This window comes from Triturus cristatus, chromosome 4_1 (assembly GCF_964204655.1).
Source record: "Triturus cristatus chromosome 4_1, aTriCri1.1, whole genome shotgun sequence".
Taxonomy (NCBI): Eukaryota; Metazoa; Chordata; class Amphibia; order Caudata; family Salamandridae; genus Triturus; species Triturus cristatus.
This window is the reverse complement of record NC_140585.1, coordinates 135,360,704-135,370,703: the sequence shown is the minus strand read 5'-3', so window position 1 is coordinate 135,370,703 and position 10,000 is coordinate 135,360,704. Positions and strand designations below refer to the sequence as shown.

Below are 10,000 nucleotides of genomic sequence, written 5' to 3'. Positions count from 1 at the left end.
TTTGTATGCAAAAAGGAAAACAAAAGCATATCGTACTCATAAAATTCTCAATATATAGATTCCAAAAAAGTGCTTCCAGCGAAAAGAGCTGAAAGAACACTATGGGATGTAAACCTGAATACCTTTCAATAATATGTTCTCCATCCATGCATACCACCTACATGATAAAAATCATCTCAGGTGGACGGATAACCGTGTGGCCTAATGGATAAGGCGTCTGACTTTGGATCAGACGGTTGAGGGTTCGAGTCCCTTCGTAGTTGTTTTTGGCCAATGGTCACACAATCTGCTTTACATTCAGAGTGGAAAAAGTATTTTCCAATACTCTTGTAGTCCTCACTTTCTCATTACTAATCATTAATAAAGTGGAGTACATACTGTAAACTCATTCAGAGTTGCATCTTCAGTCTAACTACTTGTGCATTTTAGTGGCATTAAAAAGTGCTTCTATGCCGACGCACTGAATATGTAATAGGTTTGCAGAATTTTGACGTGACAGAATGGGTTTTTAGCTTAAGTGTGTGTAGAAGAACTGCAAGGTGTGTGCCCATGTGTGCATAGAGTGGTACATGTGTAAAATCTGTATGATTTGGGCAGTTAAAGTGCTGATTTTGCCTCCGAGTAAGAAAAGTACTACACAAAATGTATAAAGGATCGGCACATTGGCTGCCTTTGCTGATGCCCCCGTTGCCTAATTTGTAGTGCAATGGTTAAGTTGCAGAGTGTGGTTGAACTTGGTTAGGAGACTTAGTGCCTCTTTCCGTGTCCTACTGATGATAAGGATGGCTTGATACCATTTTCTTAGCCCAGTATATTGAGAAAAGAAGTAAGTGAAGAAGAAGTGTGGAGTCGAAAGTGGTTCTCCAATTTCTCTCCACTTGCTAAAATTGCAAAGTCTCCATTATAGCATAGAAGAGAGCGTTAAAGTCGGGGATGGAAGAGGATGAAAATGGGAAGTTTACTTATAGAGAGAAGTGAGAAATGCCCTGTGTGCACACACCGGTGTCTGACCATAGAATACATTTAAATAATGCCTCTAGAAAATAGCTATGCATGTGTGCCTCAGTTGCCTAATGGATAAGGCACTGGCCTCCTAAGCCAGGGATTGTGGGTTTGAGTCCCATCTGAGGTGATAACAAAAATCCTGCCTCTTTCTTTTCCAGAAAATTAGGTAGATTTATTACATGCTTCCTCTCAGAAGTTTATGAGGGATTAGGTACTTTGAAACTGTCCCGTTTTACTTGTGTGCACTTCACAGTCATGTTAGGGTTCTGAAACTGCAAAGTATATTTTTAAATGCCTATTTTTGTGAGATGCATTTTCGACCGGCCAGAACATATTCCTTTGGAAAAAATGATATGAATTGGATTGGTGTGAATCTTGTTTCTAGAGGTGGTGACAGGCTTTCAGCTACTTGAATAGGTCAAGCCAGGATACATAAAATGTATACAACCTATGTGAGTGTGAAAAATTAGCATATGCAGGAAGGAGCAATTTGTCCTACTTTCAAAACAGTTTCACTCCACGTCTGGAAACGTCCAGAGCTATGTAGAGCATACAAATGAGCTTTAAACTCATGAGGAAAGAGGTTTTTATGGAAAAAGGAAAACAAAAGCATATCGTACTCATAAAATTCTCAATATATAGATTCCAAAAAAGTGCTTCCAGCGAAAAGAGCTGAAAGAACACTATGGGATGTAAACCTGAATACCTTTCAATAATATGTTCTCCATCCATGCATACCACCTACATGATAAAAATCATCTCAGGTGGACGGATGACCGCGTGGCCTAATGGATAAGGCGTCTGACTTCGGATCAGAAGATTGAGGGTTCGAGTCCCTTCGTGGTCGTTTTTGGCCAATGGTCACACAATCTGCTTTACATTCAGAGTGGAAAAAGTATTTTCCAATACTCTTGTAGTCCTCACTTTCTCAGTACTAATCATTAATAAAGTGGAGTACATACTGTAAACTCATTCAGGTTGCATCTTCAGTCTAACTACTTGTGCATTTTAGTGGCATTAAAAAGTGCTTCTATGCCGACGCACTGAATATGTAATAGGTTTGCAGAATTTTGACGTGACAGAATGGGTTTTTAGCTTAAGTGTGTGTAGAAGAACTGCAAGGTGTGTGCCTATGTGTGCATAGAGTGCTACATGTGTAAAATCTGTATGATTTGGGCAGTTAAAGTGCTGATTTTGCCTCCGAGTAAGAAAAGTACTACACAAAATGTATAAAGGATCGGCACATTGGGTGCCTTTGCTGATGACCCCGTTGCCTAATTTGTAGTGCAATGGTTAAGTTGCAGAGTGTGGTTGAACTTGGTTAGGAGACTTAGTGCCTCTTTCCGTGTCCTACTGATGATAAGGATGGCTTGATACCATTTTCTAAGCCCAGTATATTGAGAAAAGAAGTAAGTGAAGAAGAAGTGTGGAGTCGAAAGTGGTTCTCCTATTTCTCTCCACTTGCTAAAATTGCAAAGTCTCCATTATAGCATAGAAGAGAGCGTTAAAGTCGGGGATGGAAGAGGATGAAAATGGGAAGTTTACTTATAGAGAGAAGTGAGAAATGCCCTGTGTGCACACACCGGTGTCTGACCATAGAATACATTTAAATAATGCCTCTAGAAAAGTGCTATGCATGTGTGCCTCAGTGGCCTAATGGATAAGGCACTGGCCTCCTAAGCCAGCGATTGTGGGTTCGAGTCCCATCTGAGGTGATAGCAAAAATCCTCCCACTTTCTTTTCCAGAATATTAGGTAGATTTATTACATGCTTCCTCTCAGAAGTTTATGAGGGATTAGGTACTTTGAAACGGTCCCATTTTACTTGTGTACACTTCACAGTCATGTTAGTGTTCTGAAACTGCAAAGTAGATTTTTAAATGCCTATTTTTGTGAGATGCATTTTCGACCGGCCAGAACATATTCCTTTGGAAAAAATGATTTGAATTGGATTGGTGTGAATCTTGTTTCTAGAGGTGGTGACAGGCTTTCAGCTACTTGAATAGGTCAAGCCAGGATACATAAAACGTATACAACCTATGTGAGTGTGAAAAATTAGCATATGCAGGAAGGAGCAATTTGTCCTACTTTCAAAACAGTTTCACTCCACGTCTGGAAACTTTCAGAGCTATGTAGAGAATACAAATGAGCTTTAAACTCATGAGAAAAGAGGTTTGTATGAAAAAAGGAAAACAAAAGCATATCGTACTCATAAAATTCTCAATATATAGATTCCAAAAATGTGCTTCCAGCGAAAAGAGCTGAAAGATCACTATGGGATGTAAACCTGAATACCTTTCAATAATATGTTCTCCATCCATGCATACCACCTACATGATAAAAATCATCTCAGGTGGACGGATAACCGCGTGGCCTAATGGATAAGGCGTCTGACTTCGGATCAGAAGATTGAGAGTTCGAGTCCCTTCGTGGTCGTTTTTGGCCAATGGTCACACAATCTGCTTTACATTCAGAGTGGAAAAAGTCTTTTCCAATACTCTTGTAGTCCTCACTTTCTCATTACTAATCATTAATAAAGTGGAGTACATACTGTAAACTCATTCAGGTTGCATCTTCAGTCTAACTACTTGTGCATTTTAGTGGCATTAAAATGTGCTTCTATGCCGACGCACTGAATCTGTAATAGGTTTGCAGAATTTTGACGTGACAGAATGGGTTTTTAGCTTAAGTGTGTGTAGAAGAACTGCAAGGTGTGTGCCTATGTGTGCATAGAGTGCTACATGTGTAAAATCTGTATGATTTGGGCAGTTAAAGTGCTGATTTTGCCTCCGAGTAAGAAAAGTACTACACAAAATGTATAAAGGATCGGCACATTGGCTGCCTTTGCTGATGCCCCCGTTGCCTAATTTGTAGTGCAATGGTTAAGTTGCAGAGTGTGGTTGAACTTGGTTAGGAGACTTAGTGCCTCTTTCCGTGTCCTACTGATGATAAGGATGGCTTGATACCATTTTCTTAGCCCAGTATATTGAGAAAAGAAGTAAGTGAAAAAGAAGTGTGGAGTCGAAAGTGGTTCTCCAATTTCTCTCCACTTGCTAAAATTGCAAAGTCTCCATTATAGCATAGAAGAGAGCGTTAAAGTCGGGGATGGAAGAGGATGAAAATGGGAAGTTTACTTATAGAGAGAAGTGAGAAATGCCCTGTGTGCACACACCGGTGTCTGACCATAGAATACATTTAAATAATGCCTCTAGAAAATAGCTATGCATGTGTGCCTCAGTGGCCTAATGGATAAGGCACTGGCCTCCTAAGCCAGGGATTGTGGGTTTGAGTCCCATCTGAGGTGATAACAAAAATCCTGCCTCTTTCTATTCCAGAAAATTAGGTAGATTTATTACCTGCTTCCTCTCAGAAGTTTATGAGGGATTAGGTACTTTGAAACTGTCCCGTTTTACTTGTGTACACTTCACAGTCATGTTAGGGTTCTGAAACTGCAAAGTATATTTTTAAATGCCTATTTTTGTGAGATGCATTTTCGACCGGCCAGAACATATTCCTTTGGAAAAAATGATATGAATTGGATTGGTGTGAATCTTGTTTCTAGAGGTGGTGACAGGCTTTCAGCTACTTGAATAGGTCACGCCAGGATACATAAAATGTATACAACCTATGTGAGTGTGAAAAATTAGCATATGCAGGAAGGAGCAATTTGTCCTACTTTCAAAACAGTTTCACTCCACGTCTGGAAACGTCCAGAGCTATGTAGAGCATACAAATGAGCTTTAAACTCATGAGGAAAGAGGTTTGTATGGAAAAAGGAAAACAAAAGCATATCGTACTCATAAAATTTTCAATATATAGATTCCAAAAAAGTGCTTCCAGCGAAAAGAGCTGAAAGAACACTATGGGATGTAAACCTGAATACCTTTCAATAATATGTTCTCCATCCATGCATACCACCTACATGATAAAAATCATCTCAGGTGGACGGATGACCGCGTGGCCAAATGGATAAGGCGTCTGACTTCGGATCAGAAGATTGAGGGTTCGAGTCCCTTCGTGGTCGTTTTTGGCCAATGGTCACACAATCTGCTTTACATTCAGAGTGGAAAAAGTCTTTTCCAATACTCTTGTAGTCCTCACTTTCTCATTACTAATCATTAATAAAGTGGAGTACATACTGTAAACTCATTCAGCTTGCATCTTCAGTCTAACTACTTGTGCATTTTAGTGGCAATAAAAAGTGCTTCTATGCCGACGCACTGAATATGTAATAGGTTTGCAGAATTTTGACGTGACAGAATGGGTTTTTAGCTTAAGTGTGTGTAGAAGAACTGCAAGGTGTGTGCCTATGTGTGCATAGAGTGCTACATGTGTAAAATCTGTATGATTTGGGCAGTTAAAGTGCTGATTTTGCCTCCGAGTAAGAAAAGAACTACACAAAATGTATAAAGGATCGGCACATTGGCTGCCTTTGCTGATGCCCCCATTGCCTAATTTGTAGTGCAATGGTTAAGTTGCAGAGTGTGGTTGAACTTGGTTAGGAGACTTAGTGCCTCTTTCCGTGTCCTACTGATGATAAGGATGGCTTGATACCATTTTCTAAGCCCAGTATATTGAGAAAAGAAGTAAGTGAAGAAGAAGTGTGGAGTCGAAAGTGGTTCTCCAATTTCTCTCCACTTGCTAAAATTGCAAAGTCTCCATTATAGCATAGAAGAGAGCGTTAAAGTCGGGGATGGAAGAGGATGAAAATGGGAAGTTTACTTATAGAGAGAAGTGAGAAATGCCCTGTGTGCACACACCGGTGTCTGACCATAGAATACATTTCAATGATGCCTCTAGAAAAGAGCTATGCATGTGTGCCTCAGTGGCCTAATGGATAAGGTACTGGCCTCCTAAGCCAGGGATTGTGGGTTCAAGTCCCATCTGAGGTGATAACAAAAATCCTCCCTCCTTCTTTTCCAGAAAATTAGGTAGATTTATTACATGCTTCCTCTCAGAAGTTTATGAGGGATTAGGTACTTTGAAACTGTCCCGTTTTACTTGTGTACACTTCACAGTCATGTTAGGGTTCTGAAACTGCAAAGTATATTTTTAAATGCCTATTTTTGTGAGATGCATTTTCGACCGGCCAGAACATATTCCTTTGGAAAAAATGATATGAATTGGATTGGTGTGAATCTTGTTTCTAGAGGTGGTGACAGGCTTTCAGCTACTTGAATAGGTCAAGCCAGGATACATAAAATGTATACAACCTATGTGAGTGTGAAAAATTAGCATATGCAGGAAGGAGCAATTTGTCCTACTTTCAAAACAGTTTCACTCCACGTCTGGAAACGTCCAGAGCTATGTAGAGCATACAAATGAGCTTTAAACTCATGAGGAAAGAGGTTTGTATGGAAAAAGGAAAACAAAAGCATATCGTACTCATAAAATTCTCAATATATAGATTCCAAAAAAGTGCTTCCAGCGAAAAGAGCTGAAAGAACACTATGGGATGTAAACCTGAATACCTTTCAATAATATGTTCTCCATCCATGCATACCACCTACATGATAAAAATCATCTCAGGTGGACGGATGACCGCGTGGCCTAATGGATAAGGCGTCTGACTTCGGATCAGAAGATTGAGGGTTCGAGTCCCTTCGTGGTCGTTTTTGGCCAATGGTCACACAATCTGCTTTACATTCAGAGTGGAAAAAGTATTTTCCAATACTCTTGTAGTCCTCACTTTCTCAGTACTAATCATTAATAAAGTGGAGTACATACTGTAAACTCATTCAGGTTGCATCTTCAGTCTAACTACTTGTGCATTTTAGTGGCATTAAAAAGTGCTTCTATGCCGACGCACTGAATATGTAATAGGTTTGCAGAATTTTGACGTGACAGAATGGGTTTTTAGCTTAAGTGTGTGTAGAAGAACTGCAAGGTGTGTGCCTATGTGTGCATAGAGTGCTACATGTGTAAACTCTGTATGATTTGGGCAGTTAAAGTGCTGATTTTGCCTCCGAGTAAGAAAAGTACTACACAAAATGTATAAAGGATCGGCACATTGGGTGCCTTTGCTGATGCCCCCGTTGCCTAATTTGTAGTGCAATGGTTAAGTTGCAGAGTGTGGTTGAACTTGGTTAGGAGACTTAGTGCCTCTTTCCGTGTCCTACTGATGATAAGGATGGCTTGATACCATTTTCTAAGCCCAGTATATTGAGAAAAGAAGTAAGTGAAGAAGAAGTGTGGAGTCGAAAGTGGTTCTCCTATTTCTCTCCACTTGCTAAAATTGCAAAGTCTCCATTATAGCATAGAAGAGAGCGTTAAAGTCGGGGATGGAAGAGGATGAAAATGGGAAGTTTACTTATAGAGAGAAGTGAGAAATGCCCTGTGTGCACACACCGGTGTCTGACCATAGAATACATTTAAATAATGCCTCTAGAAAAGTGCTATGCATGTGTGCCTCAGTGGCCTAATGGATAAGGCACTGGCCTCCTAAGCCAGCGATTGTGGGTTCGAGTCCCATCTGAGGTGATAACAAAAATCCTCCCACTTTCTTTTCCAGAATATTAGGTAGATTTATTACATGCTTCCTCTCAGAAGTTTATGAGGGATTAGGTACTTTGAAACGGTCCCATTTTACTTGTGTACACTTCACAGTCATGTTAGTGTTCTGAAACTGCAAAGTAGATTTTTAAATGCCTATTTTTGTGAGATGCATTTTCGACCGGCCAGAACATATTCCTTTGGAAAAAATGATTTGAATTGGATTGGTGTGAATCTTGTTTCTAGAGGTGGTGACAGGCTTTCAGCTACTTGAATAGGTCAAGCCAGGATACATAAAACGTATACAACCTATGTGAGTGTGAAAAATTAGCATATGCAGGAAGGAGCAATTTGTCCTACTTTCAAAACAGTTTCACTCCACGTCTGGCAACTTTCAGAGCTATGTAGAGAATACAAATGAGCTTTAAACTCATGAGAAAAGAGGTTTGTATGAAAAAAGGAAAACAAAAGCATATCGTACTCATAAAATTCTCAATATATAGATTCCAAAAATGTGCTTCCAGCGAAAAGAGCTGAAAGAACACTATGGGATGTAAACCTGAATACCTTTCAATAATATGTTCTCCATCCATGCATACCACCTACATGATAAAAATCATCTCAGGTGGACGGATAACCGCGTGGCCTAATGGATAAGGCGTCTGACTTCGGATCAGAAGATTGAGGGTTCGAGTCCCTTCGTGGTCGTTTTTGGCCAATGGTCACACAATCTGCTTTACATTCAGAGTGGAAAAAGTCTTTTCCAATACTCTTGTAGTCCTCACTTTCTCATTACTAATCATTAATAAAGTGGAGTACATACTGTAAACTCATTCAGGTTGCATCTTCAGTCTAACTACTTGTGCATTTTAGTGGCATTAAAATGTGCTTCTATGCCGACGCACTGAATATGTAATAGGTTTGCAGAATTTTGACGTGACAGAATGGGTTTTTAGCTTAAGTGTGTGTAGAAGAACTGCAAGGTGTGTGCCTATGTGTGCATAGAGTGCTACATGTGTAAAATCTGTATGATTTGGGCAGTTAAAGTGCTGATTTTGCCTCCGAGTAAGAAAAGTACTACACAAAATGTATAAAGGATCGGCACATTGGCTGCCTTTGCTGATGCCCCCGTTGCCTAATTTGTAGTGCAATGGTTAAGTTGCAGAGTGTGGTTGAACTTGGTTAGGAGACTTAGTGCCTCTTTCCGTGTCCTACTGATGATAAGGATGGCTTGATACCATTTTCTAAGCCCAGTATATTGAGAAAAGAAGTAAGTGAAGAAGAAGTGTGGAGTCGAAAGTGGTTCTCCAATTTCTCTCCACTTGCTAAAATTGCAAAGTCTCCATTATAGCATAGAAGAGAGCGTTAAAGTCGGGGATGGAAGAGGATGAAAATGGGAAGTTTACTTATAGAGAGAAGTGAGAAATGCCCTGTGTGCACACACCGGTGTCTGACCATAGAATACATTTAAATAATGCCTCTAGAAAAGAGCTATTTATGTGTGCCTCAGTGGCCTAATGGATAAGGCACTGGCCTCCTAAGCCCGGGATTGTGGGTTCAAGTCCCATCTGAGGTGATAACAAAAATCCTCCCTATTTCTTTTCCAGAAAATTAGGTAGATTTATTACATGCTTCCTCTCAGAAGTTTATGAGGGATTAGGTACTTTGAAACTGTCCCATTTTACTTGTGTACACTTCACAGTCATGTTAGTGTTCTGAAACTGCAAAGTAGATTCTTAAATGCCTATTTTTGTGAGATGCATTTTCGACCGGCCAGAACATATTCCTTTGGAAAAAATGATTTGAATTGGATTGGTGTGAATCTTGTTTCTAGAGGTGGTGACAGGCTTTCAGCTACTTGAATAGGTCAAGCCAGGATTCATAAAACTTATACAACCTATGTGAGTGTGAAAAATTAGCATATGCAGGAAGGAGCAATTTGTACTACTTTCAAAACAGTTTCAATCCACGTCTGGAAACGTCCAGAGCTATGTAGAGCATACAAATGAGCTTTAAACTCATGAGGAAAGAGGTTTGTATGGAAAAAGGAAAACAAAAGCATATCGTACTCATAAAATTCTCAATATATAGATTCCAAAAAAGTGCTTCCAGCGAAAAGAGCTGAAAGAACACTATGGGATGTAAACCTGAATACCTTTCAATAATATGTTCTCAATCCATGCATACCATCTACATGATAAAAATCATCTCAGGTGGACGGATGACCGCGTGGCCTAATGGATAAGGCGTCTGACTTCGGATCAGAAGATTGAGGGTTCGAGTCCCTTCGTGGTCGTCTTTGGCCAATGGTCACACAATCTGCTTTACATTCAGAGTGGAAAAAGTCTTTTACAATACTCTTGTAGTCCTCACTTTCTCAGTACTAATCATTAATAAAGTGGAGTACATACTGTAAACTCATTCAGGTTGCATCTTCAGTCTAACTACTTGTGCATTTTAGTGGCATTAAAAAGTGCTTCTATGCCGACGCACTGAATATGTAA

The 10,000-nt window shown here is 39.8% G+C and overlaps 8 non-coding genes across 8 annotated transcripts; all 8 read left to right on the top strand.

Annotated features, from left to right (window-relative positions):
* The first annotated feature begins 1,779 nt into the window (after positions 1 to 1,779).
* On the top strand, positions 1,780 to 1,852 carry TRNAR-UCG (transfer RNA arginine (anticodon UCG)). The gene has a single exon. It is a non-coding gene; the product is annotated as a tRNA-Arg (tRNA).
* Positions 1,853 to 2,647: 795 nt separating this feature from the next.
* TRNAR-CCU (transfer RNA arginine (anticodon CCU)) lies at positions 2,648 to 2,720 on the top strand. The gene has a single exon. It is a non-coding gene; the product is annotated as a tRNA-Arg (tRNA).
* A 1,515-nt stretch (positions 2,721 to 4,235) lies between these two features.
* Positions 4,236 to 4,308, top strand: TRNAR-CCU (transfer RNA arginine (anticodon CCU)). The gene has a single exon. It is a non-coding gene; the product is annotated as a tRNA-Arg (tRNA).
* A 647-nt stretch (positions 4,309 to 4,955) lies between these two features.
* TRNAR-UCG (transfer RNA arginine (anticodon UCG)) lies at positions 4,956 to 5,028 on the top strand. The gene has a single exon. It is a non-coding gene; the product is annotated as a tRNA-Arg (tRNA).
* Positions 5,029 to 5,823: 795 nt separating this feature from the next.
* TRNAR-CCU (transfer RNA arginine (anticodon CCU)) lies at positions 5,824 to 5,896 on the top strand. The gene has a single exon. It is a non-coding gene; the product is annotated as a tRNA-Arg (tRNA).
* A 647-nt stretch (positions 5,897 to 6,543) lies between these two features.
* Positions 6,544 to 6,616, top strand: TRNAR-UCG (transfer RNA arginine (anticodon UCG)). The gene has a single exon. It is a non-coding gene; the product is annotated as a tRNA-Arg (tRNA).
* Positions 6,617 to 7,411: 795 nt separating this feature from the next.
* Positions 7,412 to 7,484, top strand: TRNAR-CCU (transfer RNA arginine (anticodon CCU)). The gene has a single exon. It is a non-coding gene; the product is annotated as a tRNA-Arg (tRNA).
* A 2,235-nt stretch (positions 7,485 to 9,719) lies between these two features.
* Positions 9,720 to 9,792, top strand: TRNAR-UCG (transfer RNA arginine (anticodon UCG)). The gene has a single exon. It is a non-coding gene; the product is annotated as a tRNA-Arg (tRNA).
* The last annotated feature ends 208 nt before the right edge of the window (positions 9,793 to 10,000 follow it).